The sequence below is a fragment of the Lepisosteus oculatus genome, chromosome 14, assembly GCF_040954835.1.
Source record: "Lepisosteus oculatus isolate fLepOcu1 chromosome 14, fLepOcu1.hap2, whole genome shotgun sequence".
Classification (NCBI taxonomy): domain Eukaryota; kingdom Metazoa; phylum Chordata; class Actinopteri; order Semionotiformes; family Lepisosteidae; genus Lepisosteus; species Lepisosteus oculatus.
Window position 1 is genome coordinate 7,911,583 of NC_090709.1, and position 18,876 is coordinate 7,930,458.

The 18,876-nt window shown below is 40.0% G+C and overlaps 1 non-coding gene across 1 annotated transcript; it reads left to right on the forward strand.

Moving 5' to 3' along the window:
• Positions 1 to 13,213: 13,213 nt before the first annotated feature.
• trnai-uau (transfer RNA isoleucine (anticodon UAU)) lies at positions 13,214 to 13,307 on the forward strand. Its single transcript has 2 exons — positions 13,214 to 13,251; positions 13,272 to 13,307. It is a non-coding gene; the product is annotated as a tRNA-Ile (tRNA).
• Positions 13,308 to 18,876: the final 5,569 nt, after the last annotated feature.

Here is an 18,876-nt window from a genome sequence, read left to right on the forward strand (position 1 = left end):
TGAATGATTCTGGGACATGGTGCGTCTTGAATAATGTTCTTATAGGTTTCAGTTTGGAAAAGTGCGCTGTCCAGAAGCTACCGAAACCTCTAATGGTCACACAAAGCTTAATGCAATAGCAACGTTTGGGGTTGAAAAAGAATATAACTTGCTATGAATATGAACACTGTTCCAGGAGGCGTGTAAGGACTATTTTGGCTCAGATCACCAATTTACCTTACATTTCTGATCCATTAATATCGCTATTGAATGCTAAAGGTAGGTCCTGGCAATACTTCTTGAGATCTTCTTTAGAAAAATTAAAAAAAATATATTTCCAGTACTAAACAAAAAGTAAAAAATACTGATTACGTGCAACTGATAAAATCTCTCTTCCAGGGACATTGTAGCTACATGCAAATTACAATGGAAAACTTTATCAGCTTTAAAAGTTTCTTTTGCATTTATAAGACGATCAGCATGACACTCAAAACATACCTGTATTCAGTAAGCGGTGAGTCTACTGGCTGAGCAAGTTGCCTCCTCTACACACAATAGCAGCCCTGACGCTAAGATAAATGAAAAGAAATTGCTTTTATTGGGCACTTTTCATATCCGATGAGCTTGACATCTCCCAAGGGCGATGGAGTTTTTTTGCGACACTGCTTTTCCCTTTTTTCTTCTTTCTGTACTCTGATGGAAAAAAAAAGAGAAATCATGTAAGGGAAAAATGTATTTTTTTCATGGAGAAAACGTGCACCAGGAATGTTTTGTTTTGAAGAAGTGATTTAACATGATACATGACCTAATTTACTAGAGTAAATGCTCACACTGCAAGGTCTGCTTTACTACAAGAGAGAAGTAGAGTGAAAGATGTCATAATTGCACTGCGTTGTTGAAGAAAACATCTTTTTCTTTGAATTCTAAATCAATCAGAATTTCAAAGTGACACACAAACCCTTTGTCTGTATTAAAGAGATGATATTTTAAAACTGATAAAAATGTAGAAAACACGTTTCTCACTTAGAAATTTAGGATGGGATTATTACTATTACTAGTAATTACTAGTTGCAGTGCTGAACTCACCATGGTGCAATTCAGTTACATGATTGGCCAGTGGTTTCATGGAAACGCGTCTGATTTTGCATCATGAGATTGGAGGTTCGACTTCTACCGGGTTCGTGTGTTTTTAAATCAGGCTACTCAGAAATAGATGTCCATTATGTGAATGAACCGCACCTGAAAGCAAACGTTGGTCGGGTTTCCTTCTTTCCAGCATGAAATAGCAAATCGTTACAAAAAGCACCAGCTAATGTCCAATAGCATTAATCATTTTAATTAACATGAATATACTGTAAGGTCTTGGTACATGGGATTGGATTTCATCCACAATTTAAAAAAGGGCAAATTATATTTATAGGCTTCAGACACATTTTAATACAAAAGTGACCTAAAACTCTGTAACTTTCAGGTTAGTTTGAACCTGTAATGAAAAAGGGGCCTGAAACTTCCATTCTGTGATGTAACTGTCTCTAAAGTCGGACGTGATGTTTCACGGATGTGCAGTGTGCCTTTTCTCTTGTCATGTTCAAAATGACTTGCTGTGTTATTTCCTGAATGCGTGTCCTGTACTGCTCTGTTATTTCATTTAGATTATCTATGTGGTGTACAGATAAAACCAAACGGCATGGTCTAATTCCTGGGTTCGGCACCAGCTGAACCTGAACATACATCACCCGATCTCAACATGATTTGAACACACAACCTTTTGATGTGGTATCAGATGCACTACCATCACACCACTCCCCATAAGTGCTTTTAATTCCCCCAAGGAGAAAAATATTTTTTTTCATTCTCTCCTGTGAGAAGCACCGCTCTTCCAACGAGGGTCTCTTCTTCCCAGACCACAGATTATTTTTCCTGTCTGGCTCTCACACAGAGGGCAGACACACTGTCTCCACTAATGTGTTTACTACATCTATAGATCTGACCCCCTTACAGCCCTGATATTCCTGGACAGGATCCCATATTGAGCAGTATTTCTCGCGTTCTGAACTTACAGTGTGTACACAATGTACTTTATACACAAAGTAAGTGTTTTCGTAACTCTTGGACGTTTTGTCAAAATGTTACTGGCATGCCAAAATCGCCCCCTCAACTGAACAGTCCCACCCCCCTCAGTTTTGGATAAATTGTCAATGGTCAGATAACTACACTAACCCCGAATTCACAGTTACTACATCAGACTGTTTAATGTGCAGGAGGGCTATCTGTCCAGGAACAGCACGTTACATAGTGTCTATGTTTTGGGGTGTCAACATTATTATGACCTTATTTGCTCAGGTGGACCAATGCCTTGCAGTAGTTTATCCTTATACTTACAATCGTTATATAACTAGGACTGTAGTTATAGAAGTTTCTACTTTCTGTTGGTTTTACAATGATTTCTTAATGATTCAGAACCTCGTTACCGTTGATGTTGTTGCAAAAATGAACACATATGGTTGATGCTCCAGGCAAAAATAATCACGTGAGTTCTGATGAACGTGGAACTGTTCTTCATCACTAAATACCAGATTGCTTGTCGTTATCTTCTAACATGAAATACTAATCAGTGGCATGCTTGCGAGAATTCACTTGGATGGTTGCAATGGCTCCGTTTAAACCGAAATATCACTACCCCCCTCAGGATTTCAGACCCCCCCCCCCCTACAGATCATTCCCCTGGCGCCAGTCCTGGGTATAATGATGAACATAGCTGCCTTGCAAGCAGTGAATCTGGGTGTGATTCCCACCTGACCCATCAACAAACCTTTTCCAATGAATCTTTGATCAATTTAAAAAAGTCTTGAAGCTGGTAGGCTAGGGAAGAAGCACTGTTTGAGTGCACTGAGGAAAATGTGCTACTGTGCTGTGCTGCTCCAGTAGCGCAATTGGTCAGGTTGTGGTGCTTTTATAGTGGAGTTATATCGAGGTTGTGAGCTCAATCATCACGTGGAGTATGTTCCGTTTTCAGCTGCAGAAACGTGCTGTTGAATTTATGTCGGTTCTTGTGTTACTTTTTCCTCTCGATGGAGCTGTATTAATGCAGGCACACCTGCTTCCATGTCAAGATATTTTATCGTTGCTTACAAACCAACACACTGCAGACACCTCTGATATTGTCACTGCTTGTGGGCCACGTGTTCCTGCTGTCAGCCTACCATGATCATACACCTATAGAAATATTACTGCTGTAGTACAGGAGCGAAGAAACAAAACGAAAGCACACCAAGTTTAAAAAGGTCAAAATGTGTCAAAGCCCTTCCTCGAGGAGAATGGGGTTCAAACCTACTTGTGCAGAGTATCATGTATTAAGAGGAGATTGCCTTAACCACTAGGCCACCTCCATACACACTTCAGCCCCCTCCGGACATGAGTTGCCTCTTTCCCCATACTCAAGGGTAATTTTACTCTTCCACCTACAATTTCAACATTTACCTTGTGAGATGTCAAACCACAGAGCCTGTGCTGCGCTTCAGTGTTAGCTGTAGTGGACACCCCATTGAACATAAAAAGCATATTGAACTCCTTGGACATAAGCCATTTCTCGTCACTTGCTCAGCGAGCAGGCTCAGCGCACACTGAATGCAGGTGTCTCAGAGCAATTGAGATGTGTCCAAGTGGCTGTAAAAGGGATATCTGATGCCAGTGCCATGGCTTAGTTCTCCGACGGCAGGCATAGCGGCGCGCCGGTTGGAGTATTCTCGGTCGCATTTAATGGCAACGTCATGGCAACGTCAGCTCAAACCACCAAATGGAGACAGGCGTGCCGACAAGCTGACCCTGCTGATGCGGGATTAACACTAGGATGCGAGAATGCTGTGGCTTAGTTGGTTAGAGTGCCTGCCTAGTAAACAGGAGATCCTGGGGTTGAGTCTCAGTGGTGCCTGTCTTGCCACACAGTGTATCATTATGGAAAGCAACATCCTTCTACATTAAATTTAATGGAAGTGTTCATTTAATTTGTGGAACAACTTGTTTTTAAAAAAATCCATACAAATTGCGAAAGATAAAATACTCATCTGTTTTGTCAGTGCAGAGGAATTACTGCCAGCTGGCAAGGACACAAAAACGATTTTTTTGTCTTTAGCCAAAAACCTGTGAATGTAGAAAAAAGGTGATGTGTGCGTTAGTTTTTATGGCACAGTTAGTCCGCATATCCTTCAGTTAAACATAACGTTGGTAAATCAAAAGTCCCCAGAGACGCATTTCAAATTAATCGGACCTCAACACCGTCTCCCCTAAATGTGATGGGGTTTCTTTGGATGTCCTTAAGCATCCTGATAGTTGCAGAGATTTCAAACTTTTGGCACAAGTCAAACTACAAGAAGTTAATAGTTGAGCGCCTAAGTCAATATCACTGGGAATGTGACTATGTAAACTTAAATAGTATTCAAAATATTGCAATTTTGTTGTATTTTTAAAAGATATTTTAGCTGGGGATCCTCAAATGATGAGGGTAGAAAAGAGAACTATTCGACACCATCAGGAGTGCTTAACGTGTGATAAAAGTGTTTTTTAATCACAAAGTGAAAATAGTGAATTTGTCTTTCACTTAGATGTTCATCAAAAGCTCATTAAACAATGAAGGAGAGGCTCGTGTTCCAAATTCACTTCGTGTCTCATTATCTTGCTTAGATTTTTAAAATGTACACTGTTGACTATACACTCTTCCTAACACGATTAAAGAGCCAAGTTTAGTTCAGAGGTAAAGCATCTCATGCATCGTATGAAGCTCTGTTTTCTATCACCAGCGTCTCCACTCTGATTTCTTTTTAAGAGCGATATCTTTTCTGTGATTTCTTTCGTTTGAATGCCCTCATGTGTGCATTTCAGCACAACACATAAACTCGTTTGTCTGTTTTAAAGAGATGCAATTTTTAAAACAGACAAAATGAAAGACTTATTAACTAAATACACGTAGAAAACGTGCACCTAATTGAGAAAATTTGGACTGGGGCGATTTATTATTGTAGCGGCGCAAGCTCACAGTGGTGCACTTGAGGAATGCGGTACAAGGGCCAGTGGTACATTGGATAACGCATCTGATTACGGATCAGGAGACTGTAGGATCGTAATGTTCTTAAACCCAGTACCATAACCGTAGTGTGTTCAGTCCTACACAACCTTTCTATCGACTGAATAAGCCTCCTGTTCCATCTCCATCTTCTTCCCACACATTCCGGCTATTTCAGCACTGTTATTGTTGGACCACAGTCACAGATACGTAAGGGACACTATTCTGAAGAACCGTCTTAAATAAATAACGTTGCAAAAGGTAACAATAATGTTTTCTTAACGTAACCTTACATTTGGGCATACAATACAATTTTCTGTACCCTCAAATAAAACAAAATCTTACTGCTTTCTCCTGAGAAACACAAGTGTAGTGTTAAATCACAATAAATAATACAACAAATATACTAAACTAACACCCAGATGTGACAACACACAGCTATGACAGAACACATTGAAGACTTAAAAGCCCTTTAAATTTTTATTTCCTTAATTTCCATTCTCTTCCCTCCCCAGGATAACTGAAAACTAACTATAATAAAGACTGTATATGCATTACTTGTAATACAGCTACTAATAAAAATATACATGGAACATATACATAATTATTAATAAATAACACTTTTATTAGTAAATACGTGTAATGATAACATTCATTGTGAATATTTGTGGTGTCTGGAAAGCAATTTTAGTTAAATATAATAATAATTTTCAAGCAAGTGGTGCATAAGCTTGTTACTTAATGAGTACATTATTTCCATTACATTCAAGACAGTTCTAATGTGATCGATTGTTCTGCTTAGTCCGCTACTGAGTAGCTTAAAACCTATGAAGAGGTGGTTTAAGCTAGACTCCTAATGCAGTAACATCTAACGGGCAGCAGCTGTTATTTTAGGTTTGTTGCAATTGAGAGCAGGTTTAGTACAGAGCTGCTGACAAATTTCAGTGGAGTTTATTGTATAAGGGTTTATTGCAATTGACCCATTGTAGCTACCAATCAGCAGCAAGGAAAAACAAACTTCACTTGTGCCTTTTAAAAAAAGGGAAACAGAGTAGTAGTTTATGTGGTAATTTCAGGTACAATGTAAGAACTAAAGTTATCTACTCCCATAGTAATGCGTGGGGTCCTATGAATAGAAAAAAACAATTTTAACCCGAAAACACAACAAACACAAAACAAGAAGTCTTCCAGGAACCTAGGTAAATCCCTGTAGTAGTCTAACAACTACAAAAAAAACAAAAAACAAATGCAACAACTTCAAAAGAAAAAGAACATTAAAAACAAATCTGGGGAACAACAAAAACACAGAGTCTAATTCGAGAGCTTTTTCAAGTCTTCAGTGCTCCTCTCGTCTCAGTAGACCTCTCTCATATATTTGTGTACAGGTCAGCTGGAGGTACACAGCTGATGGTAATTTAAGTAGGGAGCTGCGTCAGAATGCATGGGCTTCAAAGGAAAAAGTCAAGGTTTATTCCATGCTGAAAAGAGAAGGAAACACAATGTTTCAGCTGTGGAGCCTTATTTGATTGTGACTCGAAGTAAACCTTTACTTCTTCGTTTGATGTTAATTTATCTCCATCAGATACCTAATAATATCTAAACTTGACAGTTGCTTTCAGTAGCTAAAGACGCTGCTCCAGGTGAGGCTCAAACTCAACCTCGGCATAACTTCGCTGTGCACTGCTGTATAAGTACCGCGCGCTGACCGATTGCGCCACTGGAGCTGTGCAAAATGTGCTCCTCATACAGACTGACGCTGCAGAAACACAGGGTGAAAACGGTTTCGGTTGTGGATCCATCTATACATGGGGAACACTGAAATAGCAAGGAGAATACAAGAAAAGAAACTGAAAGAATTGTGCTAACAGCAAAGGGGGACGGAGGGAGGTGGTCGGACAAGTAAATCAGCCTGGTAGATTGTTTGTAGCGACATTTTTGAGTCAATCGGCACACTGATTTCTCTTCATGTGCCTTGAACTGTGCAGTTTGTATTTTCGTTGTAGATAGGTTTCTTCAGAAGTCCAGTAAATTGACAATAATGGAGAACTAGCTGACGCACCCCGTCGTGAAGACCCTCTGTAAGGTGATTACACGTTTCATTTTCAAGTCGCCTCCTTTACACTCAATTGCTTCCTCGACACTGAGAGAACATGAGAAATGGCTTCAATTTCAATGTGAAGCGCAGTTCAGGCTTGATGGCTTCACATCTCCAATCAATCAAATAAAATTGCAGTGAAGCGATCTAAATAAGACTCTGAAGTACTGGGAAAGATGATTATTTTGAGCGTGCCTCCCAGGGTCTGCTACGAGGCTGAAGTTGGCTTCTTATTCGCCAGCTTCTTATGCGTGTTTTTCGTTCCACCTTAAATGCTGCTGCTGTGATGTTATGTCGCCTTTCGCCTGTAGATGGCTCTCTTCGATCAGTACTAATCCGGCTGGAAAACTGTAGACATCTTCACTGAAAGGGAATATCCAAATAGCGACTGTCCAAACTATATTTTTGTATGGAATATATTTCAGAAAATCGCAAACCAATTTTAAAAACTCACCATAACACGGACTTACACTGGGAAAAAGTGATTGCACTTTCTGCTTATTTCTACGGCCTCCCACCCGATTATGAAAATGTCTCACAGGTCTGACACTGATGTGTGAAAGACAATGTAACAGACTATCAAAATCCTGAAGTACAATTTTAATGCACCAGTTTTTTAAATATGACCCTCTGATCTTGGCATGTCAGAATACATCGGGAAAAAGTATGGCACGAATTGCAATGTCACGCATTGTTGAGAATATCACTGACCTTGCCGATATTTGCAGGGGATACGAATGTTTTGCACATGTTGAACTACAACATGTAAAAATTGAGCTCCTTAGTCAATATCACTGGGAATGTCCAATAATGACGTACATCAGTAGCCTCAAAGAAACTTAGACTCACACATGGAGTTTTATCTTTGTATGGAGATTGGGAGAATTAATTTATACTCTTGTTGCTCATTAGCTAAATTATTTTAAAAATATGACACAGATTTGTTTGAGAAACTTGTAATTGCCTTAAAGAGAGTCTTCTTGAAGATGTGCACCAGCTAGCTCTCCACTGTCAATTGACGGGACTTGAGAAGAAACTGTTCTCATACAACCAACATACAAATTACACATCTTAAGGAACATGAAGAGAAATCCGTGTACTAAATAACATAAAACTGTCGCTGCAAATTATCACCAAGCTGTTTTATGTATCTGACCACCTCTTTCCTACTTTGCAGCGAGCACAATTCTTTCTGTTTCTTCATTGCTATTTTACTGTCTCTTTCCCCCATGCGGAGATGGATCCACAGCCGAAACTTTAGGTCGGTTCCTGTTACTCTGTCCGATTGAAAGAGCTGTATGAAAGGCACTCCCATCTCTGCAGGAAAGTTATTGCTGCTCTCAACACAATATACTGCAGCCAAATGTGATAGCGATACTGTCACTGCCTGTGGGCCACGTGTTCCTGCTGTCAGCCTATTATGTCATGTTCGTCCACACCCAGAAACATTACTGCTGTAGCACAAGAGTTATAGGTGCAGTTGATAGAGCATGAATCTCTTAATCTCAGAACTGTGGGTTCAGTCCCCACATTGGGTCCCTCTGTGTCAGTTTGATCCCCCAAATCCTCCTAGCATGACCTGATGGTGTAACAGTGATACCCAGTACCCAGCGTAATTCAGCTTTCTTTCCACTTGATTCAGATTTTGATCTGAAATCATCGGCCGAACAAAAGTTTGTTTAAATCGAGGGAGATCTGCTCTCAATCAAGTATTAAACACTTCAGCATTTACTGTTTGAATACCGCACTTTGTCAAAACACTGCCGCTTCTTAAGCTAATAAGTAATGGTTTTTGAGCATGCATTGTATTGTTAATGCTTATATTAAAAAAGCATAAATTCACATAATGGAATTTTGACGGAACAAAGTAGTCCAGCCCCTTTACAACATTACATACCCACTGATTAAAGCTTAAAACTACAGTAGCAGGAGTAATAATAATGGCAAGAACATGTTTGGAGTTCGGCATTTCATTTATTCTGCGGAAACATCGTATCGGAATGGACTGCCCGAGATAAAAGAGTAATTGCAGCTTCAGATCATATTTTCCAGAGCATTGCATTGTTCTGTTCATGCTGACTACACGCATTAAATTTGTAATTTACTGCAAGCGTTGCTTTTCCAGATTTTTCTGAAATTCCTCGCATTTGACTTGACTTGAACTTTATTGCCATATGTAACCGGTGCTGGTACAATGGAATTCTTACTTACAGAAAGTCTCTTGATTGTAAAACAAGTGTAAAAAAAACAAAACAAAGTGCAAACAGTGCATCAAGACAATGTACAAACAAACAATAGACAATGTGCAAGTAAACATGCAGACAGTTTGAATATAAACAATACAGACGTGTAAACAATGACTGGAGACGTACAATAAATAAATTAAAATGAGGTAGATGGTGATGGTGTAGGTGTGGTCCGAGGGGGATGGCTAAATGTGTTCGCCAGTCTCACTGCTTGTGGATAAAAGCTATTGAAGAATCTAGTGGTAAGTGTCCGTATGCTCTTATATCTCTTGCCTGAGGGCAGTGGGGTGAAGAGCTCATGCCCGGGGTGGTGACTGTCCTCTGTGATGGCCAGAATTCTACCACGGCAGCGGTCCTCATAGAGCTGTTTAATCTTGGTGAGACCGCAGCCGATGATCTTCTGGGCCATATTTACCATTCTCTGCAGTGCCTTTCTTTCTCGCGAAGAGGTGTTGCCATACCACACGGTGATCCCGTTGGTGAGGACGCTCTCGATAGTGCAGCGGTAGAAGTTCACCAACACATGTATTGGCATCCCCCATCGCTTGAGGCACCTCAAGAAATAAAGGCGCTGCTGAGCCTTCTTCATGATAGAGTCAGTGTTCACAGTCCAGGTTAGATCTTTAGAGATGTGAATTCCCAAAAACCTAAAGCTGGTGACTGTTTCCACTTCCGTTCCATCAATACTGAGTGGGCTGTGAGTGTGTGGCCTGTGTCTCCGAAAGTCCTATCATGCTAAACGCCACAAATTGTGTTCGTCCAGTCGTATCAATCGTCCTAAAGTTACGGAAAATCGCATGCAACTAGTGCAAGCAGCACACATTTTTTCAGGATAGGCGAGCGGTTAAAAACAGCAAATTCAGATTCGTGTCTTTTAAGCTTTGTGTTTCGCTCTCCAAATAGAGGCACGGGTTCAAATCCCACTCCCGACAGTCAGGCGTTTTACCCTGTCTTTTTTACCTGGCTTTACACTGTTTCAGTCTTGTTGTGCTCGCTGACAATCACAGTACGAGGGAAACGGAGAAACTATTTAGCAAAAACATAACGGACAGAAAAAAGCTTTGTAAACACGTGAATGTGGTTAGCAGCAGTAAGGTATGCATTCAAATGTTTTAGGCTGATTTATAAAAGCAGCAGAAGAAAGGTGCAGCCTTTGTGAGAATTCGCGGGTTTTTATGCTGCTTGGACTTCTTTCAAGCCTATGAGGTGACCCCCGTTTTATTTTCATTTTCAAACTTCAGAACCGAATAACAAAAAGGTTTCATGTGTGACAGCATTCGGTTGCAAATACCGTTTCCACGATGTATTCAGCGACGGGAATGAAATATTTTAGTGCTGGGTCAAATGCGAGGAATTTCAGAAAAACGCGGAAAAGCAACGCTTGCAGTAAATGACAAATTTAAAGCGTGTAGTCAGCATGAACAGAACAACGCAATGCTCTGTAAAAACGATCTGAAGCCGCAATTACTCTTTTATCTCGGGCAGTTCATTCCGATACGATGTTTCCGCAGAATAAACGAAATGCCGAACTCCAAACATGTTGTTGCCATTATTGTTACTCCTGCTGCTGTAGTTTTAAGCTTTACTCAGTGGGTATGTAATGTTGTAAAGGGGCTGGACTACTTTGTTCCGTCAAAATTCCATTATGTGAATTTATGCTTTTTTAATATAAGCATTAACAATACAATGCGTGCTCAAAAACTGTTACTTATTAGCTTCAGAAGCGGCAGTGTTTTGACAAAGTGTGGTATTCGAACAGTAAATGCTGAAGTGTTTAATACTTGTTTGTGAGCAGATCTCCCTCGATTTAGATAAACTCTTGTTCGGCCAATGTGGAAAGAAAGCTGAATTTCGCTGGGTACTGGGTATCACTGTTACGCCATCAGGTCATGCTAGAAGGATTGGGGGATCAAATTGACACAGAGGGACCCAATGTGGGGGCTGAACCCACAGTTCTGAGATTAAGAGATTCTTGCTCTATGGACTGCGTCTGTATAACTCTTGTGCTCCAGCAGTAATGTTTCTGGGTGTGGATGAACATGACATAATAGACTGAGGAACACGTGGCCCACAGGCAGTGACAGTATCGCTATATTTGGCTGCAGTATATTGTGTTGAGAGCAGCAATAACTTTCCTGCAGAGATGGGAGTGCCTTTCATACAGCTCTTTCAATCGGACAGAGTAACAGGAACCGACCTAAAGTTTCGGCTGTGGATCCATCTCCACATGGGGGAAAGAGACAGTAAAATAGCGATGAAGAAACAAAAAGATTTGTGCTCGCTGCAAAGTAGGAAAGAGGTGGTCAGATACATAAAACAGCTTGGTGATCATTTGCAGCGACAGTTTTATGTTATTTAGTACACGGATTTCTCTTCATGTTCCTTAAGATGTGTAATTTGTATGTTGGTTGTATGAGAACAGTTTCTTCTCAAGTCCTGTCAATTGACAGTGGAGAGCTAGCTGGTGCACATCTTCAAGAAGACTCTCTTTAAGGCAATTACAAGTTTCTCAAACAAATCTGTGTCATATTTTTAAAATAATTTAGCTAATGAGCAACGAGAGTATAAATTAATTCTCCCAATCTCCATACAAAGATAAAACTCCATGTGTGAGTCTAAGTTTCCTTGAAGCTACTGATGTTCGTCATTATTGGACATTCCCGGTGATATTGACTAAGAAGCTCAATTTTTACGTGTTGTAGTTCAACATGTGCAAAACATTCATATCCCCTGCAAATATCGGCAAGGTCAGTGATATTCTCAACAATGCGTGCCATTGCAATTCGTCCCATACTTTTTCCCAATGTATTCTGACATCCTAGGATCAGAGTTAAAAAACTGGTGCATTAAAATTTCTTGTACTTCAGGATTTTGATAGTCTGTTACATTGTCTTTCACACATCGGTGTCAGAACTGTGAGACATTTTCATAATCGGGGGGAAGGCCGTAGCAATAAGCAGAAAGTGCATTCACCTTTTCCCAGTGTAAGTCCGTGTTGTGGTGAGTTTTTAAAATTGGTTTGCGATTTTCTGAAATCTATTCCATACAAAAATATAATTTGGACAGTCGCTATTTATTTGGATATTCTCTTTAAGTGAAGATGTCTACAGTACTCCAGCCGGATTAGTACTGATCGAAGAGAGCTATCTACAGGCGAAAGGCGACATAACATCACAGCAGCAGCATTTAAGGTGGAACGAAAAACGCGAATAAGAAGCTGGCGAATAAGAAGCCAACTTCAGCCTCGTTGCAGACCCTGGGAGGCACGCTCAAAATAATCACCTTTCCCAGTACTTCAGAGTCTTATTTAGATCGCTTCACTGCAATTTTATTTGATTGATGGGAGATGTGAAGCCATCGAGCCTGAACTGCGCTTCACATTGAAATTGAAGCCATTTCTCATGCTTTCTCTCAGTGTCGGGGCTGCAATTGCGTGTAAAGGAGGCGACTTGAAAATGAAACGTGTAATCACCTTACAGAGGGTCTTCACAACGGGGTGCGTCAGCTAGTTCTCCATTATTGTCACTTTACTGGACGTCTGAAGAAACCTATCTACAACGAAAATACAAACTGCACAGTTTAAGGCACATGAAGAGAAATCCGTGTGCTGATTGACTCAAAAAATGTCGCTACAAATAAGCCGGGTTGATTTACTTTTCCGACCACCTCCCTCCGTCCCCTTTGCTGTTAGCACAATTCTTTCAGTTTCTTTTCTTGTATTTTCCTTGCTATTTTACTGTTACTTTTCCCCATGTGGAGATGGATCCACAACCGAAACCGTTTTCACCCTGTGTTTCTGCACCGTCAGTCTGTATGAAGAACACAAGTTGCACAGCTCCAGTGGCGCAATCGGTCAGCGCGCGGTACTTATACAGCAGTGCACAGCGGAGTGATGCCGAGGTTGTGAGTTTGAGCCTCACCTGGAGCAGTATAGCCTGTGTCTTTAGCTATTGAAAGCAACTGTCGAGTTTAGATACTCTTAGGTATTTGATGGAAATAAATTAACATCAAACGAACAAGTAAGGGTTTATTTCGAGTCACAATCAAAGAAGGCTCCACAGCTGAAACGTTGTGTTTACTTCTATTTTCAGCATGGAATAAACCTATACTTTTCCATTTGCAACCCACGCATGCTGACGCAGCTCCCTACTTAAATTACTATCAGCTGTGTACCTCCAGTTGACCTGTACACAAATATATGAGAGGTCTACTGAGACGAGAGGAGCACTGAAGACTTGATAAAGCTCTCGCATTCGATTCTGTGTTTTTGTTGTTCCCCAGATTTGTTTTTAATGTCCTTTTTCTTTTAAAGTTGTTGCATTTGGTTGTTTTTTATAGTTGCTAGACTACTACAGGGATTTACCTAGGTTCCCGGAAGACTTCTCGTTTTGTGTTTGTTGTGTTTTTGGGTTACAACTATTTTTTTTTTTCTGTTGATAGGATCCCACGCATTACTGTGGGACTAGTTAACTTTAGTTCATACATTGTACCTGAAATTACCACATAAACTACTTCTCGGTTTTCCTTTTTTTTATAAAAAAAGGCAAAACTAATTTTGTTTCTCCTTGCTGCTGATTAGTAGCTACAACGGGTCAGTTGCAACAAACTGGCTGCTGAAATTTGTCAGCAGCTCTGTAGAAAACCTGTTCTCAATTGCAACGAACCTAAAATAACAGCTGCTGCCCATTAGACATTACTAAAGTAGGAGACTAAGCAGACTAAGCGGAACAATAGATTACATTGGAACTGTCCTGAATGTAGTGGAAATAATATCGTCATTAAGTAATGAACAATTGGTTTCCAGACACTACAATTATTCACAAGGAATTTTATCAATACATATTTTATTAATAAAAGTGTAATATCGTAATAATGAAGTTTAATGCTATCTGTATTAGTAGCTGTATTACAGGTAATGCATGCACAGACTTTATTATACTATAATGAATTTTCAGGTATCCCGGGGAGAGAACTGAAATTAAGGAAATACATATTTAAAGGGGTGTAAGTCTTAAATTTGTTCTGTCACATAGGGGTGTTAATTGAATAGATTTGTTGTATTATTTAATATGATTTGACTCTACACTTGTGTTTCTCAGGAGACAGCATTAATATTGGGGATTTGCGGATATAGATAAGAAGTTGTACTATACAGGCAAATGTATGGTTACCTTAATGAAAAAAACTCTTATCATTACCCTTTTCAACATTATTATTTAAGACAGTCTTTCAAAACAGTATTCTCGTATTAGTATTCTCTATAATCTAATGATAAAGGTGGTGAAACAGGTGAAATGTGCGGAAAGAATTGGAGATGGAACAGGAGACTCATCCACTCGATAGAAAGCTTGGGTAGGACTGCACAAACACCGTGTCAGTGTTTAGTGGTATAATTTAAAAACAATACGTGGTTTAACAATATCAACTGCTCTACTGTGAGCTCAGCTCCACAACTAGTAATACATTGCCCACATTTTCAAATTAGATACATGTGTTTTCTACGTGTATGTAATTAGTTCTTTTTTTGTTTTAACTGATTTAAAATAGAATATTTATAAAACAGACAAAGGGTTTATGTGTCACGCTGAAATTCACACACAAGTAAGGAAAGATATCGCGCTTAGGGAGAAATCCAGAGTGGAGACGCCGGCGGTTGAAAACAGCCACATACATGCGAGGTACTGTACTGTATGTGCTCTACCACTGAACTAAACTCCCGACAACTACTGTATCTTTATCTGAGGCACTTTGTTTTAGGAAGAGTGAGGAGTCTACAAGCCTAGAAAATGTTAGAAAAATTCAGAACAAGAGGCTCTGCTTCACCGTTTACTCAGCTTTCGTTGGACAACTAAGTGAATGACAAATTTTCACTTTTTGATTAAAGAACATAAAAAACACCTTTCTTCCAGCCAGATTCAAACCAGAGAACAAAGAGTTCCCAGCTGTTTCCACTATATTCCTCCGCTCTTACAGCTGAGTTATCGAAAACACAGGAAGCCCACCTTTTGTTTTACATAAAGCACAATGTAGTGCAGCGTTCTTATTTATTTAAATCCCAGTTCGAAATCAAATCTCATTCCCATAGTCCTGTTTAGTTTGAATTTAAGCAGTTAACCAAGCTTCTACTCTATACACTCCCAGAGATATTACAAAATGTTTGAGGGACATCATGAGATATAGAAATTGACTCTTTTTTTCTAGTGGGATCACATTAAACCTTTCTTTTGGATTGAGAACAGGATCATCGTGAGATTCAAAACACATCTGCCTTTTCTTCTTTCAATGACGAATGGATTATTGAGGTGCAAACATCGGTTCAAATCAAAACAAAATTGTACTATACAGTACTTCTGTTTCAGCTACCAAAATTTAGCCTTAGTTGTAAAATTCCATATTAATATTCAATATTAAGTGGATTTAAACATGCACAGTAGAGAAACAGATTAAATCTCTTCCTCCCTGGGCCACTTGCCCGCTTCTCTCACTAAACCAGCATTCCGTCTCTTCACAGCTGTTCCAAGACCCTCTTTCTGTTACACCTCTCTACATCTATTCTGACTTCACACCTCTTGATTGGCCTCTCTTTCTGTCCCCTGCTCCTGCCTCTCACTCCTCCTCCCTCCCAGCCTTTGTTCTCCCACTACTTTACCTTTGCCTACTGCCCTGTCTCTCTTACACCCGAAGAAGGCTCCACGGCCAAAACATTGTTTTATTTTTCTTCTATTTTTCAGCATGGAATAAACCTATCTGTCAGAAGTGTTTGACTGACAATTGAGCAATATGTGATTATCTCTTATTATTATTTTTACTGATTTAATGAACAGCAGTATTGCCACTCTTATAAGTGTTATATGATTATCAGCAGCAGCAGACTGATGGTCGTGTCTACAATGGTGACCAGTTGACCAGTCTGTAGCTCTGAGCAGTGGGACTCAGATCACACAGAAGACCTGTCTGTGTGTGATTCCACACCAGCCCTGGGATACAGCGTCTCCCACAGGTCTCTCACGGAGTCTTATAAATATACAGTTAACAGAGTCTGATAACAGTTATACAGTTAATTAAATCATCAAACCCGCAGAGGAACTGAGAGATCGAGTGAAAATAAAACCGAGAGCTGCTCTTCAACCTCCAGGATCAGGAGTCTGATCCTCCTGGCTTCTATTCTATGGAGATTCGTTTAAAACGTTTAAAAGCACTTGTTATAGAGGCCTGTGCTCCTTCTCTTTCTCTTCTGCTCCACAGGAGTATGCTTTATAACGCATTATTCTGTGAAGTAAACATTTTTTTTTCTGTTAGTGTTTAATGAATTTCATTTCTCGGTTTGTCATTCTCCTCCTCCTGCTGTTATGAATCGCTTCTCTTAATAGCCCGGTGTGTTTTGTTTTTGGGGATGTTATATCTGTAAGAAAAGCCCCCCCGGGCTCCGGACAGGAGTCTCCTCCAGCGGAGACGCACTCTGCTCTGTCAGAAAGAGCGCTGTGACGTCACAGACACCAGGCAGAGCGCCAGAATCGGAGAGCGAGACCGCGGGAGACGCGCAGAGCGCACGAGGAGAGTTATTGATCACTTATCTATCGACAAGCAATTAATTCAACTAAAAAAACGTAGAATAATCGATTAAGTTCACCGATTGGTGAGCACTGATTCTTTTCCCGTTCTTGACCCATTTTAAAATCTAAAAAAGAGTCAATATGTATTAATTAACATGTGTTTAGTGTTAATAATGTTCAATCTGAAATTAAAGAATGATTTGTTCAAATTATTATTTAGGAATTGTATCGTAGAGCTAGAAAATTATATTCAAAGTTAATAAATTTGTGTAAGTAACAGTTTAAATGCATTTTCCATTTGTTTACAAATCATAAGTATGGTAACCATGGCGACACGCGGCAGGTCACTGTGCCTGGCTAGATGTCTCGCCTTCGTCACAAAGTGTGGTGTGACGTCACGGACAGCAACTAATACTAATGCTAGTGTATTTATGTTAATATTAGTGAGAGTACAACTAATGCTAGTGTTCATGTGAGTATTAATGATGATAGCACTACTGATAATTTTAGTTTTAATGGTCATATTAATGTTAATATTAAACAGTATTAACAGTAGCAGTAGTGTTAGTTTTAGTGATAGCATTACTGTTATTATAAGTATAAGTGTTTGTAGAGTGTATGTGAGTTTGTGGTGCTTGTGAGTGTGTGGTGTTTGTCAGTGTGTGAATGTATGTCTGTCAGTGTGATCTGTCTGTCATTGTGCAGGTGTGTGTCTGTTAGTGTGTGGGTGTGTGTCTGCAAGTGTGTGGTGTCTATCAGTGTGTATGTGTGTGTCTGTGAATGTGTGCGAGTACTGTATGTGTGTGAGTGTCTGATTGTGTGTATAAATGTGCGTGGTGCCTGTGAGTGTGTGCTGTGTCTATGTGTGTGTCTGTGAATGTGTGTCTGTGAGTTTGTATCTGTGAGTGTGTGTAATGTTTGTGTGAATGTGTGTGAGTGTGTGGTTGTGTGTCTGTAGGTATGTCATAATGTGTGTGAATGTGTGGGTGTATATCTGTCAGTGTGTGTGAATGTGTGTATAGGTGGGCTTGGGCTCCAATGCTGTGTCTGACAGAAGTGACCCATCAACCGGTGTTGAGGTCCAGAGTGGCTTGCAAATTTCTAGAGCACTTTATAACTTTCCAGACCAACGAACAGAAATCTGTGAGTGCTGTGTTTTCATCACTATTAGCATCTGTGGGTGTGTGGGTGTTTGATGTGTGTTTGATGTGTGTGGGTGTGTGTCCATGAGTATGTGTAGTGTCTGTGTGTCTATGTGAGTATTAATGATGATAGCACTACTGAATACTAGTATTCATGTGAGAATTATTGATGATAGACCTACTTTTAATTTTAGTTTTAATGTTAGTATTCATGTTAATATTAGTGATAATCATAGTGTTAGTGTCAGAATATTAATACTCATTGTCATGTTAGTTCTTTTGATAGTATTACTGTTATTATTGGTATTATTAGTGTACTACTAAGTTTGTGTTATTGTTAGTAATAATGATACTGTAAGCCTTAATTGCAGTGTTACTGTTGTAATATTGGCCGTATTTGTGTGTTAGTTATAGTGTAACTGTAGGTAAGAGTGTAGGTAAGGCCCTGGCTGCCTTGTGGTGGCTCAGGGAGGGCCTGCAGGTCGAGCTGGAGGGGCTGCTCTAGGTTGAGGAGAGCCAGGTGCGGACCTGGGCTCAGAATGGGATGTCTTCCATCCAGCTGGACTGCCTGGAGTTGTACGATGAGGTTCTGGCCAAGTTTGGATTGGAGGCAGCATACAGATGCAGCCATTCAAAGTGAGTGGTACAGACACATACCGGAGGTAATTGACTACGGTGTCGTGCATCGTGACGCGCGATGACGCAAAATACTGCAGTACGTGATTGGTTGACCGACAGGGGCACTCGTGGTCCGTTGGTCTGTCGTAGAAAGACTTACTGTAAACGTCTTTACTGTGCCCGT